We start from the raw sequence: 23,503 nt of genomic DNA, 5'->3' as shown, positions 1-23,503 counted from the left end.
AACACCATATACAAAAATAAACTCAAAATGGACTAAAGACCTACATGTAAGACTGGATACTATACAACTCCTAGAGGAAAATATGGCCAGGACACTCTTTGAAATAGATCCAAAAATAACATTGCTGTCATTTGTCTCCTAGAGTAATGGAAACAAAAACAAAAATAAAAAAATGGGACCTAATTAAACTTAAAAGTTTTTGCACAGCAAAGGAAACCATAAACGAAATGAAAAGACAACCTACAGAATGGGAGAAAACATTTGCAAACAATGTGACCAACAAGGGATTAATCTCCCAAGTACACAAACAGCTCATACAGTACAATATCAAAAAAATAACCCAATCAAAAAATGAGCAAAAGACCTAAATAGACATTTCTCCAGAGAAGACATACAGATGGCCAAAAAGCACATGAAAAGATGTCCAGCATTGCTAATTAGAGAAATGCAAATCAAAACCACAGTGAGGTATCATCTCACACTGGTCAGAATGGCCATCATCAAAAAGTCTACAAATAATAAATGCTGGAGAAGGTGAGGAGAAAAGGGAACACTCCTACAGTGTTGTTGGAAATGTACATTGGTGCAGTCATTATTGAGAACAGTATGGAGTTTCCTTAAAAAAACTAAAAATAGAGCTACCATATGATCCAGCAATCCCACTTCCGGGCATATATCTGGAGAAAACTCTAACTCAAAAAGATACATGTGCCCCAGTGTTCATAGCAGCACTATTTACAATAGCCAAGACATGGAAGCAACCAAATTTGTCCATCAACAGATGAATGGATAAAGAAGATGTGGTATATATGTACAATGGAATATTACTCAGCCATAAAAAATAATGAAATAATGGCATTTGCAACATCATGGACGGACCTAGAAATGACCATACTAAGTGAAGTTAAGTCAGACAAAGATAGATATATGATATCACTGATATGTGGAATCTAAAAAAATGATACAAATGAACTTTCTTATAAAATAGACTCACAGACATAGAAAACAAACTTATGGTTACCAAAGGGGAAAGGGGGAGGAGGGATCAATTTGGACTTTGGCATTAACAGATACAGACATTAACAGATATATAAAATAGATAACCAACAGGGACCTATTTTATAGCACAGGGAACTATATTCAATATCTTGTAATAACCTATAATGGAAAAGAATCTTGAAAAGAATATATATATATATATGTGTGTGTGTGTATGTGTGTAACTGAATCACTTTACTGTATACCTGAAACATTGTAAATCAACTATACTTAAATAAAAAATAAAAATAATAAACAGAGTATAAACCAATTCTACATAATACACATTTATAAAACACTAAGCCCCAAAACTGTAGAATACACATTTTTCTCAAAAATAAGGAATATTTGCTGTGATAGACAGTATGTTAGAACATAATATAAGCTTCAAAAATTTATAAAGATTGAAATAATATAAAATGTTCTCTGACCACAATAGAATTAAATTAGCAATGAATAATCAAAGAAAATAGGGGAAAGTCAAAAGTATATGGAAACTAAACAACACACACTTAAATTACCAGTGGGTCAAAGAAAAAATCCCAAAGAATATTAGAAAAAAAATTTTTGAGAAGAACAAAAATTATAGCAAAACATAACTTAGGGAATTAAGCTAATGCAGTACTTAAAGGAAAATTTATATCTGTGAATACCTACACTAGAAAAGATTTCATATCAATAACCTGACATTCTACTTTAAGAGGAAGGGAAAATAATAGTAATCTAAATATAAAGGAAGTATAAGGAAGGATGTAATTGAGGCGATAGTGGAGGTAAATAACGTATAGAGTAGAAATGAAATACAGGAAAATCAGCAAAACTAAACTTTGTTCTTGGAAAAGATCAGTAAAATTGGCAAAACCTTTGCTAGACTAAAAAAAAAGGAGATTATTAAAATCAGGAATGAAAGAGGGGCCATCACTATCAACTTGACAAAAGTAATGTCACTTACTAGGGAATACTATGAACAGGCATATGCAAACAAATATAACACTTTGGTAAAAGGGACAAATTTGTTAATGAAACACAACTGGAGCTGACTCAACAAGAGAAAGATAATCTGGATTATGCTACACAAGTAAAAAGATTTAATTTAATAATTAAATAACCTACACATAAGGAAAAGCCCAGGACCAGATATCTTCACTGCTAAATTCTACTAGATACTTTGAGAAAAAATAATTCCAATCCCTTAGAAACTCTTCCAAAAAACAGAAGTGGTGGGAATACTTCCCAACTCACTATGTGAGGCTGGAATTATCCTGATACCAAAATCAGGCAAAGATATCACTAGGAAAGAAAACTATAGGCCATGTAGATGTAAAACCCCTAAACAACAAAATACTAACAAACTGACTCCAACGATGTTTGAAAAAGAACCAAAAACATCTATGTGTGTGTGTGTGTGTGTGTGTGTGTGTGTGTTTATATGTGTATGTGTTTATATGTGTATGTGATGACCAAGTAGGATTTATCCCAGGAATGCAAGTGTTTTAAAACCCAGAAATCAGTCAGTACAATACATTATATCAGTAGAATAAAGGACAAAAAATACATGATTATCTCAATAGACACAGACAAGGCTTTGAGAAAACTCAACGCCATTTCACAATAAAAATACTCGACGAACTTGGAATGGAGGGGACCTTCCTCAAAGTGATAAAAGACATCTAAGAAACAAGCATACTTAACAGCATACTTAATGGTGAAAGGCTGAACACTTCATCATTATCATCAGCAAATAGAAGTGGCATGAGCAGATGTCACTGCTTTTTAACTTTGTGCTAGACATTCTAGCCAGAGTGATTTGACAAGAAAGCAAAAAACAGGCACCAAGATTGGAAAAAAAGAAGTAAGACTCTATTTGCAGATGACATTGTGTTGTATATAAAAAATCCAAAGAATCCACTAAAAACGTATTAGAAGTAATAAATGTCTTCAGAGTTGCATGTCAAAAGATCAGTATGCACAAAGCATTGTACTTCTAACCAAAGTGAACAAATTGAAAATGAAATTATGGACAACAGTTCTGTTTACATTGTCTTCAAAAAGAATATTTAATAATTTTAGCCATGAGTAGGAGACTTGTACACCAAATGCTATAAAACATTGCTGAGAAAAAATAAAGATCTAAATAAATGGAAAGGCATCTCACATTCTTGTATTGGAAGACTTATTTTGAGGATGGCAGTGTTCCCCAAAGCAATCTACAGATTCAATGCAATCTTTATCACAATGTCAGCTTCATATTTTTTTCAGGAAGTGACAAGCTGATCCTAAAATTAATGTGAAATTGTGCGGGATAGAGAGTAATCAAAAAGTCTTCAAAAAAGAACAAATTTGGAGGTCTCCCATGTCCCAATTTCAAACTTACTGTAAAGCTGTAGTCCTCAAGAGAGTGTGGCACTGGCGTAAGTATAGACATATACGTCCTTGGAACTGAATTGAGAGCCCCAAAATAAGCCCTCACATTTTGGTCAATTGATTTTGTCAAAGGTGCCAAGACAATCCAATAGGGAGATAATTTTCTTTTCAATTAATGCTGCTGGGACAACTGGATATCCACATGCAAAATAATGAATTTTGAACCCTACCTCACACTGTATGCAAAATATTAACTCTAAAAGATCATAGAACAGAATATAAGAGCTAAAACTATAAAACACATACAAGGAAACATAACAATGAATCTTCATGGGCTAGGTTAAGAAGTGCTTGCTTAGAAATGACACCAAATGCAAAAGCAACAAAAGAATAAGTAAAAAGTTTTGTGCTTAAAAAGTCACCAAGTAAGTTAAAAGAAATGGAAAAAAAATTTTGCAATTCATGTATATAATAGGAGGTTTGTATCTATACCATATAAAACATTTTTACAATGCTACAGTTGTAAAAAAATGCAAATCCACTTTAAAATGACAAATGATATGAATACAAAATTTTCCAAAGAAGATATACAAATAGCCAATAAGTATATGAAATGATGTTCAACATGGTAATTAATTAGAGACATACTTTGGAACCCATGAAATACCACTTCACACACCCTAGATTTATCTATAATGAAAAAGACAATGACAAGTGATAGTGGAAATGAATTACTGTACCAGTTACACATGGTGGAAAACAGTCTGGTAGCTCCTCCAGAGTCTAGGGGACATTGAATTACCATTAAACATAGAATTACCATTCTACTCCTAGAGATATAACAAAAATAATCGAAAACAGGTGTTCAAATCAAAACGTTTATAGCAGTGTATTTACAATGGCAAAAAGGTGGAAACAGGGACTCCCCTGATGGCACAGTGGTTAAGAATCCACCTGCCGATGCAGGGGACACGGGTTCAATCCCTGGTCTGGGAAGATCCCACATGCCGCGGAGCAAAAAAGCCCGTGCGCCACAGCTACTGAGCCTGCGTGCTACAACCACTGAAGCCTGCACACCTAGAGCCTGTGCTCCACAACAAGAGAAGCCACTGCACTGAGAAGCCTGTGCATCGCGACAAAGAGCAGCCCCCGCTCGCTGCAACTAGAGAAAGCCCACACACAGCAACGAAGACCCAATGCAGCCAAAAATAAATTTAAAAAAAAAAAGGTGGAAACAACCCAAATGTCCATCAATTGATGAATGGATGAACAAAATGTGGTACATCCATAAAATGGAATATTATTCAGTCATAGTAAGGAATGAAGTATCATTATATGCTACAAGGTGGATGAATATTGAAAACATTATGCTAAGTGAAAGAAGTTAATCACAAAAAACCCCACATGTTGTATGATTCCTTTTATATGAAATGTCCATAATAGGTGAACCTATAGGGGCAGAAGATAGCTTTGTGGTTTCCTAAAACTGACAGTGGAGGAGTAACAACCAGTGGGTATGAGGCTTATTTGTGGGTTGATGAAAGTGTTCTAAAATTATATAGTGGTGATTGTTATACAACTCTGATTATATTCAAAATGATTGAATGGAATTGTACATTTTGAATGGGTGTTTTACGGCTTGTGAATTATATCTCATTAAACCTGTCTCTCAAAAAAATAATAATACCAGAAAATGAAACCCTGTGTAAAATGATATAACTCGTATCTTCTCTATCTGATACTGGATTCTGCATGGCTCTCATTCCCTGGTTGCTGGTATGTGAGCTGTGACAGCTGACTGCTTTTGGCCCACATGCTTTTCCTTGGTGACTCAGTGATTCTGGACACCTAGCTAAACAGATATGTGTGCTGACCCCAGAAGGTAATGATATGCCTGCACTGCTGTCAAGAAAGACCCGTGCTTTTGGGTGCCAAAAGGGGATGGATGGGTATCGGAAAGGATGGCTAATTGTCCTCTAATTGGACTATTCCGCATTTAACAGAATCAACCTTTCCACTATTAGACCAGCTTTCAGAGTTTTATAAGTTAATTCTAAAACTGGATTTGACTCTGAAATCTGAAACACATCTACTCCACTCCCCTCCTCCAAGTTCTAATTTGTCTCCAAACTTGAAGGGAGCTGTGGTAGTTTGGCAATCCACTTAGTGGTTTAAAAATAATGAAAGAAGCTGGGAAAAAAAAAGCAGTGACTGGGGCTGGGGACATATGAAGGCTAGAATGGGCTCGATGTCCATGATGGTTCACTCACATGGCTGATACCTGATGCCGTCTGTCAGCTGAAAACACATCTGTGGCTGTCAACCAGAGCACCTACATGTGGCCTGTATACTTAGCTTGGGCTTCTCACAATATGATGGCACATATACCAAACTATCTGCATGCTTATCTCCTCTCAGTGAGGTATCCATATGCCTTCACCTTTGGTGTGATTCATTCCCAGTCTATATCTCTCTGTCTCTCTCCTCCCAACCCCATCCCAAATAATTGCCATCACAGTACAAGAAACTCCAGGCCAAATAAAAGCAAACATTTTCTTTTTCTCCACTCCAGCTATTGCCCGTTATTTCTCCTGATCTCAGCTACTCTACAAAATACATGTTAGAAATTAATCTTATGTTTTTCTCTAAGCATAGCATAACTCCTAGTAGTAACGTTTTTGGAGTCTGACCATCTATTATTATTGTAACATGTACAAAACTCACAGATTTTTCTAATCCTCAGAGTTTTTCTTCTTATATCAGTGGTCAGGAACATAGTACTGTATTAAAGAATAATGGTATCATCCTTGATTTGTTCCTGATTTTAAAGGGAATGTATCTTAAGTTTGTCCATGAAACACGATTCTTGCTGTAGATTTTGGTATGTAACTATGTATCAAATTTAGTAAACTCTCCTTGATTCAAATTATTATGAGAATTATATTGCTATAGTTATATTTTTCCTTTAAAATCTAATATGGAGAATTACATTTATATATTTCCTAACATTGAACTATAGATTTTATTAACGCATTCCTGAGGAAAACTCTACTTGAAAATGTGTTTCTTAAATATTGTCATTGGATAGTCTTAACTAAGATATTATTTTGATGTTTATGGCTGACGTTAGTCTATAATTTTCCTTTCTTTTAATATCCTTAAAGTGTTCTGGAACTAAGGTTGTATACTAGCCATATAAAATGAATTTGTCAGCTTTCCTTTTGTCAAATTTGATTTACTTCTCCTTATTTATGTTTTTCACATACTGTATTCTTGTTTCATTTTTGCTCATTTTCTGCCTTACATTATACAGATAAAATATCTTCTGCCAGTGGAAGCTTAAATAACTTATTTTTACTCTGATTTTTATGTCTAAAATACAAAGCAACTATCCAAACATATATTTACGTTTTCCTAACAATTTTGTACCACTTCTTTATATGTCCCTAAGTAAAAAAAGTACTTGATCACACTCACAAATCCTTAGGTATCTATACCTACCCACCTCATAGCTTCTGCATTAATTGAGGCCCATGTCAGGGCCAAGATATGAAAGTTGTAGAATTTTTATTTTTTATTTTTAAGTTGGTAGGGATAGGTTGAATAAATTGAGAAAGGAGTAATATAAACACATATGTGTTTTAGGAAGTTCAAGTTTATGGCAATGTTATAGCTTGATTCAGATGATAGAAAGAACTCCGAGCAAGGTTATTTGGTATTACATTTTTCTAACAGTCAAGGCAAAATAATGGAAGCCTCAGTTAAGGCAGTAGCAGGTGGTGTGGAAAAGACAGATGTTTGGAGAGAGATTTGGAAAGGTTGGAGATGGCGGCAGTGTTGAATGATATGATGATACCAGAAAGCCAGTTTGAAATCTTTCTCTGTCCTTTTTCCTTCACTTCATTACTATTTCTTTTACTTCCTCTTTCTATCTCTTCCTCTCCTTCTGTCCCCCTCTCCCTCACTGCCTCATTCCCCTCTCACATCCCCTGCCACACACACATACACACATACGTTCACACATGTATATTTTTGACATTTTTTTATCCTGAATTCCAGGGTGGCACATCCATCTTGCCCTTTGCTTTAGTATGTATGACATGGCCCTGGTGCAAACATGAGAGATTAGGAAGTTAACTTAGCAGGCATTAAGGAACAAGAATATATTATTTCCTGAGCGATATATTTCTCAATTAGATCTTATAATATATTCCCATCATCTCCTTGTGTCAACTGCTAGGATAGCTACATCTGCAGCCAATCACAGCTTTCCACATTGCTTGAACTGCAGCCAGTCATAGTTTCACAGAGACATATTGTCACCACACTGGGTATTAAGGATGCCTGTCTCCCTCTGTGAGCCCCCACTCCAAGATCTGTGACAGCCAGTAAGAAACTGGGTAAATCAACAATCAAGCTAGAGACTTGACTTCTGTGTGCTGTCAATAGGGCAGTGAACTTTGATTCAGTTCCTGGCTCCCCTCAGAGCTTTTATGCAAGGCTTGAGTTGATTGCAGCAAAGATGAATCAGGAAGCATTTGGGAAAAGTCTATGACTAACAGTTCAGAGCTAGATATAGCTGATAGGAAGCTTATTTGTTGTTTTAGCAAGTATTCTTTTGCTTAAACATAGTACTCTGATTTCGGTTGAAACTCTGTCACCAACCAAACATATGGAAGCAAAAGATAATCCACATGAATAAGAAAAAGAAATGAGTCCCAATGTAAATTCTCAAACATTAAGTACTGAAAGGGGCCGTTAGCAAAATGTCTTCTGCTCATATGTGTTTGTTAAAGATGCAAAAGTAAGATACTGTAATATATTATTAATATGACTGTTTACAAATTATGAATCCTCCTGAACACACGCATACTACCAATCACACTGAAGAACTATGCGTATGTTGGGGATGTGGCTAAAGAGTAGTAGAGCTGGGAATATGTCATTTTACCTGTAATTTGTAAAGATTTATTTTGGAAGTCTTGATAAAACAAAAATAAAGCAATAGGTTCCAGATTTGGAATATATGAAGTGTATCTTCTTTTGTCATTTTAAAATTTTTATTAAAGGAATGAGAGAAATTTTAAGGAAATGTGGAGTAGAAGATGAAGCAAAAAAAAAATCTGTAAACTCCATAGAAATAATTTTGATAATGAGAAATAACAAAACAATATAACAAAAAGTAACAAACTCACATTATAAATCAAAATAGAAATTTATAAACAGGAAGAGATAATGAACAGGCTGACGTATTTGTCTCATGAGCCAATTAACGAAAAGGAGTGAATAGTATGGATTATATTGAACTATAACTAAATTTCTTGCCGATTTGACTGAAAATGCTGACATCAACGAAGATGATATAGGATTTTTGCCACCACAGTGAGGTATTGCCAGCAAAATGGTTAATAAGCCTCATCAATTGAAAGAGAATTTAGGATCAGTTACGGAACAAGAAAACTTGATACGCACTGAAATCTTACAGTTCATTTAAAAGAGATATCTCAAATTTGACAAAAATCCTGAACTTTAAATAACATTACTAGTATGAATTTTAAAGCTAGAAAAACACATTTTATATTGTCTGTAAAAAAAAAAAAAAATCACTGAGCTAGAGGAAAGACTGAATGCTCATGTTTAGTCTGAATGCAGACTAAATTCTAGGGAAAACAGGATAGAGATGTTTCAAGCAGTGAATTAACAAAAATATTATTTCTGAATTTTGTTTTTTATGATGCATGTCAGCTTTTTCAAACTTGTGATTTCCTTTTACATTATAAATAAATATTCTTTGTATAATTTCATGTTCAAAATTGTGTATACCCCTTTTGAAACACGATCACCAAAATTGTATAAAGTTTAGGTCCCATGAAACTTTTATCTACTCCTGGAGTCAAAAAGAAAAAAAAAAAAAAGACAAGTTGGAGAGTATTCGAGGATCAAGGATTACTTGGATGTAGTATGTATGTCTACAAAACAAGACTGAGAGGAGAGCAAACAGAGGCAACAGACCTTTCTTTAAATGTTGGCAGCTTTCAACTTCTCAAAAAATAAGTGTCTTTTGTAGGTGTTAGGGAGCAATGTGGAGAGCAAGGACAGGTAAGACCATTAACGGGCAGGGGTCTCTTCATACAAACAATAAATCACGATGATTATGGCCATAGTGTTAGCTGTTACTGACTGAACAAATTATACATTTTCAAGTCTGTATATACCAGACAGTATGTATCACCAGGTGTGCTAATACACAAAATCTCTAGTTCTTAGAGCACGCAGATAAATTAGCTGCTAATATCCCTATTTTGTGGCTATAGAAATCTGAAGATAAGATTAGTTGAATTGTGTAATACCTCACAGCTAGCAGATGGTAAGATTCTGTAGCGTCCATTCTTTCTCTATACCACTCTGTCTCCCCAAGTGTGGTTAAATACATTCTGAGAAATATATTGAAAGTACATATATCTTCAAAGATTATTATCCAATCCCTGCTACTTTATGGTACTATCTTTATTGCTTTTTCTCTATTTTTTTTAAATTGAAGTATAGTTGATTTATAATGTGTTAGTTTCTGGGGTACAGCAAAGTGATTCAGTTATACATATCCATGTATATAAATACATATATATATTCTTTTCCATTATGGTTCATTGCAGGATATTAAATATAGTTCCCTGTGCTGTACAGTAGGACCTTGTTTTTTATCTATTTTATATATAGTAGTCTGTATCTGCTAATCCGAAACTCCTAGTTTATCCCTCCCTCGCCCCCTTTCCCCTTTGGTAACCATATGTTTGTTTTCTATGTCTGTGAGTCTATTTCTGCTTTATAAATAAGTTCATTTGTATCATATTTTACATTCCACATTTAAGTGATATCATACGGTATTTGTCTTTCTCTGAGTTACTTCACTTAGTATGATCATTTCTAGGTCCATCCATGTTGCTACAAATGGCATTATTTCATTCTTTTTTATGGCTGAGTAGTATTCCATTATGTATATAGTATTTCTGTGTGTGTGTGTATATTTTACATCTTTATCCATTCATGGGTTGATGGGGATTTAAGTTGCGTCCATGTCTTGGCTATTGTATCTATTTTATTCTTTTATACAGTTTGCCTTCCATATCTTCAGGCTCTGAATCTGTTGATTCAACCAACTGTAGGTCAAAAATATTGGAAAAAGACTCCAGAAAGTTCCAAAAATCAAAGCTTGAATTTTCCATGTACTAGCAACTATTTACATAACATTTACATTGCATTTACATCATATTAGGTGTTGTTAGTAATCTGGAGATGATTTATAATGTATAGGAGATGTTAGGGAGTGTTTTAATTGCATTCTTTTACATGTAGCTCTCCAGTTTTCCCAGCACCACTTACTGAAGAGACTGTCTTTTCTACATTGTATATTCTTGTCTCCTTTATCATAGATTAGTTGACCATAGGTGCATGGGTTTATCTCTGGGCTTTCTGTGCTGTTCATTGATCTATATTTCTGTTTTTGTGCCAGTACCATACTGTCTTGAATACTGTAGCTTTGTAGTATAGTCTGAAGTCAGGGAGCCTGATTCCTCCAGCTCTGTTTTCCTTTCTCAAGATTGCTTTGGCTATTTGGAGTCTTTTGTGTCTCCATACAAATTTTAAGATTTGTTTGCTATAGTTCTGTGGAAAATGCCATTGGTAGTTTGATAGGGATTGCAATGAATCTGTAGATTACTTTGCGTAGTATAGTCATTTTCACAGTGTTGATTCTTCCAATCCAAGAACATGGTATATCTGTCCATCTGTTTGTGCCATCTTTGATTTCTATCATCAGTGTCTTATAGTTTTGTGAGTACAGGTCTTTTACCTCCTTCAGTAGGTTTATTCCTAGGTATTTTATTCTTTTTGCTGAAATGGTGAATGGGATTGTTTCCTTAATTTCAAGGATTAATCTCCAAAATATACAAACAGCTCATTGCAGCTCAATATCAAAAATACAAACAATGCAATCAGAAAATGGGAAGAAGACCTAAATAGTCATTTCCCCAAAGAAGACATACAGATGGCCAAGAGGCATAGGAAAAGATGCTCAACATCACTAATTATTAGAGAATTGCAAATCAAAAGTACAATGAGGTATCAACTCACACTGGTCAGAATGGCCATCATCAAAAAATCTACAAACAATAAATGCTGGAGATGGGGTGGAGAAAAGGGAACCCTCTTGCACTGTTGGTGGGAATGTAAATTGATACAGCCACTATGGAGAACAGTATGGAGGTTCCTTAAAAAACTAAAAATAGAACTACCATATGACCCAGCAATCCAACTACTGGGCCTATACCCAGAGAAAACCATAACTCAAAAAGACACATGCACCCCAATGTTCACTACAGCACTATTTACAATAGCCAGGTCATGGAAGCAACCTAAATGTCCAGCAACAGATGAATGGATAAAGAAGATGTGGTACATATATACAATGGAGTATTACTTAGCCATAAAAAGGAATGAAATTGGGTCATTTGTAGAGACGTGGATGGACCTAGAGACTGTCATACAGAGTGAAGTAAGTCAGAGAGAGAAAAAGAAATATATTAATGCATATATATGGAATCTAGAAAAATGGTACAGATGAACCTGTTTTCAAGGCAGAAATAGAGACTCAGATGTAGAGAACAAACATATGGACACTAATGGGGGTAAAGGGGGGTGGGATGAATTGGGAGATTGGGATTGACATATATACACTAATGTGTATAAAATAGATAACTAATGAGAACCCACTGTATAGCACAGGGAACTCCACTTTGCTGTACAGTAGAAACTAACACAACATTGTAAAACTACTATACCCCAATTTAAAAAAATAAAATGGTAAAAAGAAATGTGTAATTACACCTAAAAAAATAAAGTATAGGAGAGGATGTACATAGCTTATATGCAAATATTACACTATTTTCTATAAGGGACTTGAACATAAGCAGATTTTGGTGTCTGAGGGGAGTCCTGGAACCAATCTTCCTCATGATTACTGAGCGATGACTATATTATAGTTGGATTTCAGTATGTTTTGTTTTTACAGTTTTATTACCTCTTATATGCCAGTCATGATACAAAGCATGCAACTACAATAAGAGGAAGTAACAGAAAGGTTAAGGTGGAAATAAGTGATTTATGCTTCCCTATATTTACTGATACTGTGCTAATCTTACTAGCAAAACTATTCATATCACATAGCATTCCCTTTAAGTGAACTGTAATATTTGAGTTTTAGTTTTTATTTGAAAATAAACGCTCTTCTGAAGTTAACATCTGATCCTGTCAGTGTTTTAGACAGCAAGGAAGGTAGCCAGTGATACTGCCATAACTTGAAGAGTCCCACAAGAAAAAGAAGGATCAAGACTTATATTATACCTCTTAGACATCTGCAAGAACACACAGGTGGTTTTAGGTGAAGCTGTGGTCCTTAATATTGTTTATTATTGTAGCCGGTGAGTATCACTTTCAATTGTGCCCCCCCAGTCTGATCTTTTTAAGTGCTAAGTGTTATCTATTTTCCATCTTCACTGAAGTACCAGCAAACTAGAGAGAATACTTGCTTGGGATTTGTGAGGAAATGGCTGAAATCCCTTTTCAGTAAAAGAGCTATTACCATAGAGGCTGAAATTGTACTGACAAAATCATTGTCGTAGAAGTTATGACATACACATATTATCTTTAAGACTATTACTGGGTTCTAGTTCCTGTAATTTTTTTCAGATTTATTTATTGTGGGGTGTATTAAATTATCATCATCATCATCATCAAGGACATAGGTGTGGTGTATAACTGTGTGGATTTCAAACACTGAGGTGCTTTTTGAAAGTCTCCACTTTCTTGAATGCCTTATTGCACCTTCTTGGCTATTATTCTCCATAAGACTTTGAACATTATGTGAAATAGGGTAACTTAAGGTGGAGTGTATGTTACCAGTAAAAATGATCTAGTAGAAAAATCAGTATAAGTGCATATAGGCTTACTGGATATTTTTCATGAGAGGTCAATGTGTCTTCATTAATACTTCCTGTTAGTGTGATGTGATAAAAGAAGTTGGCATAAATAAAAAATAAAAATATTTAAAAACCATAAATAAGTAATCTATATAACAGATATTATAGTTATGTAGTCTAAATTTATACCTCATATTTAAACTTTGGCAATAGATTTTATTTATTTATTTATTTTTAGCATCTTTATTGGAGTATAATTGCTTTACAATGGTGTGTTAGTTTCTGCTTTATAACAAAGTGAATCAGTTATACATATACATATGTTCCCATATCTCTTCCCTCTTGCATCTCCCTCCCTCCCACCCTCCCTATCCCACCCCTCTAGGTGGTCACGAAGCACAGAGCTCATCTCCCTGTGCTATGCGGTTGCTTCCCATGGCAATAGATTTTAAAGTAGATATTGATTTCTTTTGGTCTGAAACCAAAAATAATATTGACATGGTGATATTTCATATTGATTCTTACTGTTAAATTAAAACAGTAGTTCTCAAACCACAGTCACCAGGAGGGCTTGTTAAAACAAAGAATTCTGGGTCACACTCCCAGAATTTCAGGTTCAGTAGGTTACCAGTGGAGCCTGAGATTTTGCATTGCTAGCAAGAGTTTAATTTATTGACCTTTGCCACTGAAGACATTTAAAAGGAGAAATGTCATAAGCTATTATAATTTTGCCTTATTATATTGTCGGATGTACTTATCCCCACTTCACCTGCTTGTTGAGACGTAGAATAGTTCTGTCATTACATATTTTGTAGACATTAGACATTAAACAACCCATGTATATAATTTGGAGAACTTTCTAGGTTATCCACAAAGTTATGTCACTTGTTACGTAGATTTTTAAAATTTTAGATATTCTTCATGTGGCTTAGCTGATTCTTTAGAAATATGATAGAATAAATCTAACCTTCCAACACATAGCATTTACTTGCACTGAAGATTAGTATAAATAGATACAGTTTTCATTCAAAATCTTGAATACATGCCAGAATTGTAGCATAAAGATGAGAAAGCTAGGAGGACAAATAGGTGATGTGTATTTTCATGTATTGGGTTGGCCAAAAAGTTTGTTCGAGTTTTTCCGTAAGATGGTACCAAAAACCCGAATGAACTTTTTGGCCAACCCAATATTAACTCATTCTCTTTCCACTTTGAAGAGTCATTTGTTTCTCAAAAGTTATAAAGGATATCTTTCTCATTTTAATGTGTTTAAAGCAATGTGTTAAGAATATCATTCATTCTTACTGCTTTACTTTTGTTGCATATTGGACCAGTAATTAGCTTTCTTCACAGAAGAAAGCAATTAACATTCTTATTGATGTAATTGGAATATATTAGTGTTGGTTCTATGGTACCAAGTTTTGATTATATTAAAAATAGAAAAAAATTAATAGAATTATATTACTTGTATGATTTTTTAAATTTTTAAATAAATAATATGTTTTAAAAAATAAAGTTACAAATATTAAAAATAGAAAAAAATTAATAGAATTATATTACTTGTATGATTTTTTAAATTTTTAAATAAATAATATGTTTTAAAAAATAAAGTTACAAATAGTTGATATGGCTCCTTCTATTCCTGTCCTCAGAGGTAAACAAGGTTACCAGTTTTTTCCCTATTTTTTTACCAGTATAGAAGTATTCAGACTATATAATTAATTCTAAATTAATATTGAATATTTTTCCTCACTTTACATGAATGCTAGACTATAGTATATATACTGTTCTGCACTTTTTCTTTTCACTTAAAATGTATCTTGTAGATAATTCTGTATCAGTCCATCAGGAATTCCTTCAATCTTTCTCGTGATAGTACTGTATTTCATTGTCTAAACATACCATAATTTATTTAACCAATCTCTTACCAGTGGATATTTAGGTCACTTCTGATTTTTTGCTAATACAAACAATGATGAAATAAATTACCTTTTACTTACACCATTTCACATTTCTGCATGTGTATTTATACAGTGAATTCATGGAAGTGAATTTACTAGTTCAAAGAGTGTGTAAGCATTTTATACTTTTATGCTCCGGTCAGTAATACATGAGAGTACCTTTTTCTCCTTATGCTCGTGAACATAGCGTGTCGCCAAGCTTTCAGATCCTTGCCAGTCTGATAGTTGAAAATGCCCTTTTAATAGAAGCTCAATTTTCATTCCTTACTTTTATGAGATTTAAGAGTTTTAGTGGGCCTCCTTGGTCGTGCAGTGGTTAAGAATCTGCCTGCCAGTGCAGGGGACACGGGTTCAATCCCTGGTCCAGGAAGATCCCACATGCTGCAGAGCAACTAAGCCTGCACACCACAACTACTGAGCCTGCGCTCTAGAACCTGTGAGGCACAACTACTGAAGCCCACGCGCCTAGAGCCCGTGCTCCACAACAAGAGAAGCCACTGCAATGAGAAGCCCACGCACCACAATGAAGAGTAGCCCCCGCTCGCTGCAACCAGAGAAAGCCCGCGCACAGAAACGAAGACCCAACACAGCCAAAAATAAATAAATAAAATAAATTTTTTAAAAAGTTTTTTTAATTAAAAAAAAAAGAAGAGTTTTAGCAACTCTTCATATGTTAAAGATCTATTTTTATTTCCTTTCCTGGGAAACATTTTCTTTTCTAAGTTTTCTCTTGTACAATCTTGTGGGTTTTTGTTATTGTTGTTGTTGAAGGAGATACTCATACAATAGGGAAATTATTACTTTGTGAAATAATGTGTTATTAGGAGACAGCTTACATTACTGTATCAAAAATACTCCAAAATAAAGTTTAGTTTAAATGAAGTAGAAGTATTTTTTTACTCTCATGATTCTACTAGAGACACAGAGTCCACAGATCAACATATGGCTTCCACTTGTGGGCCCAAGGTGACAGCTCTTGTTCTTAAACTATCCCCAGAGATCAAGAAGAATGGAGAGGTCCAGTGGAGCCTACCCACAGTTTTTTTTAAGGGTAGAATCAAAAGTAATATGCCTCACTGTCAGTCAAACCCTACTGGCCAGAACTTTGATTAAGGCCATATCTTGACGCTCAGGAATCTGGGAAATAAAGCCTTGAGATTAGCAGCCTTGTGCACAGTGAAACTAATATTACAGAATAGGGCCATACTGACTATGGGGGAAAATTATAAATTTGCCACAAGTGAGTTAAAAATATATTTTTATTGAAGTATAATTGGCATACAGTATTAGTTTCAGGTGTACAACATGGTGATTTAGTTTTTTTATACATTATGAAATGATCACCACAATAAGTCTAGTTATCATCTGTCACCATACAAAGTTATTAGAATATTATTGGCTATATTCCTTATGCTGTACATTACATCCCCATTACTTATTTGTTTTATAACCGAAGTTTATGTCTTCTAATCCCATTCACCTATTTTCCAGATTACCCTACTCCCCTCCCCTCTGGCAACCACCTCCTCTGTTTTTATTTGGTTATGTTTGTTCATTTGTTTTATAGATTCCATATAGAAGTGAAATCATATGGTATTTGTCTTTCCCTGTCTGGCTTATTGCACTTAGCATAATACCCCCTAGGTCCACCCATGTTGTTGCAAATGGCAACATTTCCTTTTTTTTTTTTAATGGCTAACTAGTATTCTATTGTAGGTATGTACCACATCTTCTTTATCCATTCATCTATTGATGGACACTTAGGTTGCTTCTTTCTCTTGGCTATTGTAAATAATACTGCAGTGAACATAACTGTGCATGTATCTTTTCAAATTAGTGTTTTCATTTTCTTTGGAAAAATACCCAGAAGTGGAATTACTGGATCATATGGTTGTTCTCTTTAATTTTTTGAGGAACTTCCATATTGTTTTCATAGTGGTTGTACCAATTTACATTCCTGAGAATAGAATTTTTCCCTTTAATCTTTTTGCCTTTGCTTGTGGTGGATTTTATCCTACAAAATGGTATAGTTTATTTATATATCTGAATATATCAATATTTTTATGGTTTCTGGATTTGGTGTTACCTTTAAAAGTACCTTTATCATTCTGTGTTTATCTTTGGAAAATCTCCTCTCATTTCTTCTAGTAAATCTTACGGGGAATAGTGGCAACAATCCCTGCTGTTTCTGCCTCTTCTTCCCTATCTTGTTCTTCCTGTTTGGACATTTGAAATTTATAATATTAAATTTTAGTTTCATTGTCAGAATGCATGAAACCAGAAGAAACACTTATGTTATTTATTGTTGGCATTATATATCCATGTACGTTCTAGTCTTAAATATTTTCCAAGATCTGTTCCATTAATATGATCATTCTTCCTGGACACATTTCAAGATGTGTTGAATTCCACTTATTTGTTTACTGCCTTTATGTCCTGAATCTGTTACTCTTTGCAAATTAAACAGAAGTGGTGAGGTATAAGGAAGCACATATGATAGCTTAGGGAAAGATAGAGGAAAGAGAGCTTGAAATATTCATTAAATTGAATTAATAATTGAAATAAAAGTAATATACTTCGTAAAAGGTGATTTAATGACTTGGAAAATTTAATTACATTGATCTGATTAAAGTGTCACAAAACATTGTTATCATCAGAATTGATTTGTGAGCACTGTTGCAATTTTAGGTTCATGAACTACAACAGGAGATGAAATAATTTTGCCCTCCAGTAAAGAGTGAAAGGACTTTAGTTGCAAAGCAAAAATATATATAATGGTGACTTGACACTGTGCCTTCTTACTCCTCTCTCTCTTTCTCTCTCTCTCTCACTCTCACTCCCTCTCTCTCCATCCTTCGCCTTTCTTCCTCTCTCTTTTTTGCTTTTTCCTCCTTATTTCTATCTCTTCCCCTTTCTTCTCTTACATTCTGTGCTGATTCCCTACCTGTACACTGATTTTTATGTTTTCGGAAATTAAGTTCATTAATTTCCTATACGTGTGTCTGAGCAGGAAGATGAGACTGGCCTCCATCACAAATCTCATTACCACTCAGAAGAAAATTTTTGACTCATTCCTGAATGATTATGTTTGCAATTAACTATTAGTGACATATATATATATATATATATATATATATATATATATAAAATTATATCTTGACACATGTCTGAATGTTGTTAAATTATAACTTGTTTTCAGTGTCAGTTAGTTGACTTTTGCTAATCTTGGCTTTAAAGTCATCCAAAGTACTGTATATTCCAGTGTTTTTGCTTGTTCATATGTGGGCCAAGTATTTAAAATATAGTATTTTAGTATTTAAATATCAATTTTATGCTTATCTTTTTATTGTGGTAAAGTGTACCTAATATAAAATTTGCTATTTTAATCATTTTTAAGTGAATATTCAGTGATATAAATATATTAAATAAACCATCATCACCATCCATCTCCAGACCTTTTCATGTTACCAAACTAAAACTCTACCCATTAAATAATAATTTCTGTTTACCCCCTCCCCTTAGACCCTGGCAACCACCATTCTACTTTCTGTCTCTATGAATTTGAGTACCCTAGGTGCTTCATATAAGCAGAATCATACAATGTTTGCCTTTTTGCAACTGGCTTATTTCAGTTAGCATAATGCTTTGAGGTTCATCCATGTTATGATGTGGGACAGAATTTTCTTCCTTTTCAGGCTGAATAATATTCCATTGTTTGTATATACCACTTTTCGTTTATCCATTCATCCATTGATGGACACTTAGGTTGCTTCCACCTTTTGGCTTTTGTGAATAATGCTGCTAGGAACAAGAGTATTCAAATATCTATTCAGGTTTTTGCTTTCAATTCTTTTAGGTATATATCTAAAAGTGAAATTGTTGAATCATATGTTAATTTCTAGGTTTAATTTTTTTGAGGAACTACCAAACTATTGTCCATATGGCTATACCATTTTACATTCTTACCAGCAGGGTACAAGGGTACCAATCTCTCCATATCCCTATCAGCAATTGTTTTATATATATATATATATATATATATATATATATATATATATATATATACACAAATCTCCATCCATCCTACTAACCATCTTAAAGGGTGTGAAGTGGCATTTGATTGTAGTTTTGATTTTCACTTTTTTAATAACTAGTGATATTGAATATCTTTTCATGTGCTTATTGGCTATCTGTATATTTTCTTTGGAGAAATATCTTCAAGCCCTTTGAACATTTTCAAATTATGCTGTTTGCTTGTTTGTTGTTGTTGTTGACTCATTGGAGTATTTTGGAAATTATTTGATAGGTGACTTGCAAGTATTTTCTCCCATTGTGTGAGTTACCTTTTCACTTTGTTGGTAGTGTCCTTTGATGAATAAATATTTTAATTTTGACTCTTTTTTTTGTGGTTACTTGTGTTTTTGGTGTCATTTTCAAAAATTATTGCTAAATCCAATGCCATGAAGCTTTTCCCCTATGTTTTCTAAGTTTTATGGCTTTTCACTCTTACATTTATGTCTTTGATCAACTTTGAGTTAATTTTTGTATATGATGTATAGTAAGGGTTCAACTTCATTCTTTTGCATGTGTATATCATCTTCCCAACACAATTTGTTGCAAAGACCTGTGCTTATCTTCATGTCTCTTTCCAAGTTGTGCTTTTTAAAGCACTGTAAGATGAAAACATTTATTCCTTCAGGCAAGTGATTTCTTTCTCTTTTTCCTTGTTACTCAGAAACTTTTAAATCAAGTTTTTTTTGAAGGTAAAATATATTTTTTTATTTTTCTTATTCTTTTTTTTGCAGATTATCTTTAAACTTTTTATTTTATATTGGAGTATAGTTGAATAACAATGTTGTGTTAGTTTCAGGTGTACAGCAAAGTGATTCAGTTATACATATACATGTATCTATTCTTTTTCAAATCATTTTCCCATTTTGGTCATTACATAATATTGAGCAAAGTTCCCAGTACTATATAGTAGGTCCTTGTTGGTTATCTATTTTAAATATAGCAGTGTGTACATGTCAATCCAAAACTCCCTAACTATCCCTCCCCTTCACCCTTACCCCTGGTAACCATAAGCACCTTCTCTAAGCCTGTGTGTCTGTTTCTGTTTTGTAATTAAGTTCATTTGTATCATTTTTTTTAGATTCCACATATAAGCAATATCATACCATATTTCTGTTTCTTTGTCTCACTTACTTAGAGAAAAAGAGCTCAGTTGTGTACTAGTAAATTTTAGAAATGGAATAAACCATCCTTCAATGACAAAACCAATTATTACCATAAATGCTAGTCTGATCTCTCAACTCTGTTTGCCACCATTGCCCCTAACACTGTAGTATTACAGAAGAAATGAGAGAAAAAGATGATGATATATCAATTGATAGGTAGGCAGGCAGGCTGAGAATAGGCACTTGTATCATTAATTAGCCTTGCCTTCACCATATATTAGTGAAGGGTCCTAAGTGGCATAGTTCTTCAGCCTATATAGTCTGAAGAATAGACATTGATGAGTAATAAAATAAAATAAAATTGACATCATTTTTAGTTTTAAAATGCCTCTTTTTAACAAAAAGAACCTTTTTTTTTTTTTTGGAATTGTCGACTGTCACACAGAAAATCCTGTAGCTTTTGGGGACATACTTGTCACCGGGGCCTCTTTGCTTTGCTGTCATACCATTTCTGCTTCCACTAGAAACAAAATATTTGGAGGAGGGTAGGGAGGTGAAATAGGCAGCAAGCCAGAGCTCAGTCAGCAGGGCAGTAAGACATACAGTGCTCAGAATGCCTAGGAAAATGCTACTGAAGTAGAGTGCGATCACTATTGGGCCTGAGGCACATGGCAAAGAGGAAAGATTCTGTAGATGAGTAGAAATGGTCCTGTGGATGATGGAGCCGTAGGAGGTGTCTGTCATGGACTTTGTCTTAGCAGGGGCTTAGCGGAGGGCTTTTCACTCTGAGAAACCAGTCCTGTGGCAGGCCAAGAGAATAGAAACTGTATTAACCTAGGAACAGTTAGGTATATATTTGAAAAAATGGAAATATATTTATTTAAAATTGTTTCCTGGTGCCAAAAGAGGCAGTGTACAGAGTGGCAGAAACCTACATATTGAACATTAAGGTCAGTAAGATAGGAATTCAATCTCAGTTCATCCTATAACCATGTGTAAGTTACTCTTTATCTCTAAAATGGTAAGAAGCATAATTAGAGTACAAATAAATAACCAAAGATAATAGATGTAAATTTCACTGTACAATGCCTGGCCCGTAGATCAGTGGTGATTCCCATTCACTGTTGTTGTGGTTTCCACACAAACAAGCAAGAGAATTCTGTCAGCATTATTACAAACAATGAATTGCATATGAACTGATCCTTTAAGTGTACGGTCACAACCCAGCTTTAAGTGGATAAAGCAGTACAATGAAACCCATATTATATACAAGTACAGAAACAGGATCACCCTGAACTTGAAACAGAAGACTGAAAATCGCTTTACGAAATACATAGTAAGTAAAAATAGTACCGATTTTTTTTTAGTATTTTAGTTAAAAGTGCCAGTTTTTAAGTGGCAGAATATAAAAATGCCAAAGGATAAGTCCAGTTGACTCTGTAATACTTGAATTTTGTGCTGTTCATCCCTCTATGAGTCATGCCTCTCCTGATTTTTAAAGCTTAGCTTAAGCATTTGAAATTTTCATGTTTTGGAGTACTTTTGTTTTAGATTTTTCTTTCTTCTATTGTTTTGAATCTCTTAATTGTGTCAGTATAGCCATTAACTATCCTTCATCAGTTATAAGTGTTAAAACCCAAGGCTTTGGCTTCATAAGGCCTAAATCAGAATAGAGAATGAAGAAAGCAAATGCCAAGATCTTAAAAACATTAAATGATAAAGGAGCCAGTGCCAATTTAGAAAAGCGCTCTTATCCTTACCTTAGAGTTCTACTTTGGTAAATGTTAATATTTAACCAGTTAGCAACACTAACACCACTATTTCAACAGTTAACCTTTCGTGTATAGTAAACGTTGCAAGATGAACTTCATATTTGATAAAGCAGACTTGGTTAAAAAAAAAAGTTTACAAGAAAGTACATCTCCATTTCAATACTAATTTAACTCAGGGAAAATGAATATAACCTCTTGCAATTGCTGTTGATATATAGTGGTGGAAAGTAATTTCATGACTTCTGTTCATGCCAATGAGGTAAGCAATTAGGACAAAGAGGGCATTTCCTGAAAGGGCACCCCCAATGGCAACAGAACTCAGCATGGTATTTCCATTTCAGTAACGTTTTTCAACAGATCCAAACTTGTTACCTTCAAACTTGAAAGCCTGGACCCATCCAAACTTTGAAAATGTTGACGGAAGGTGCATTTGTGACTTGAACATTTTCCTCAGGGTTGCGCTTAGGGAAATTGCCAGTGGTGGCTAGAAGACTCTCAGTGCGCCATTGGAAGCTTTAAAAGTGGAATTTCTGATGCCATATGGAGTTGGATTTAACTGGATTCCTTGTAGGAAAAACAGGCTAGAAGTTGCATCTATTCCAACACTGAAGACAAGAGGAGTCACAGTTTCGCTGAGGAGTTCCAGTGTCACTAAATGAGAATTATAGCTCAGTGGCTTTATTTGGATTGATATTAAATGTCCTTGTCACAGCTGCCTTATAGCTTTTCTCATAGGTGATAATCATTCGTCAGCCCATGCTATAAGCAGACCAGTGCCATTTGTGTGATACATAGTGTACTTCTAAGCAGGTGGACTTTCTGGGGAAGTGGTAGGCTTGGGCCTTGGGGCTGTTACTGGGAAAGTCTCTGCTTACAGAGTATTTCTTCCTTGTTGAAGTTATTTGAAAGGTATTCCTGGATAGTTCCTTCACAGAGTTTAATAGTTACATTATTTGTGTGTATCTGGTTGCCTCTGACATGCCTCTATTTTTCATCTATGTCTGCCTTGATGTCAGGTATAGATTCCACAATCTTGATTCCTTTTGCCCTTGTACTGGGAGAAATAGTTGTGTCTGACAAGTTACAACCAAAACCGAACAGTTGGACACTGTAAGGTGTTGCATTCCTTATGGAATCGAAGGTCAGTGTATATCCTTCAAAAGCAGTCACTGTACTCGCGTCAGAAGCTTTCTCTTAACCACAGCGGCTACTATTCA

At 34.4% G+C, this 23,503-nt stretch overlaps 1 pseudogene; it reads right to left on the bottom strand.

Moving 5' to 3' along the window:
- Positions 1-22,458: 22,458 nt before the first annotated feature.
- On the bottom strand, positions 22,459-23,079 carry LOC137756259 (lysosome-associated membrane glycoprotein 1 pseudogene; annotated as a pseudogene).
- Positions 23,080-23,503: the final 424 nt, after the last annotated feature.

This window comes from Eschrichtius robustus, chromosome X, assembly GCF_028021215.1.
Source record: "Eschrichtius robustus isolate mEscRob2 chromosome X, mEscRob2.pri, whole genome shotgun sequence".
Taxonomy (NCBI): domain Eukaryota; kingdom Metazoa; phylum Chordata; class Mammalia; order Artiodactyla; family Eschrichtiidae; genus Eschrichtius; species Eschrichtius robustus.
Note: the sequence above shows the minus strand (reverse complement) of the source record. Positions and strands in the feature narration are given on the sequence as shown.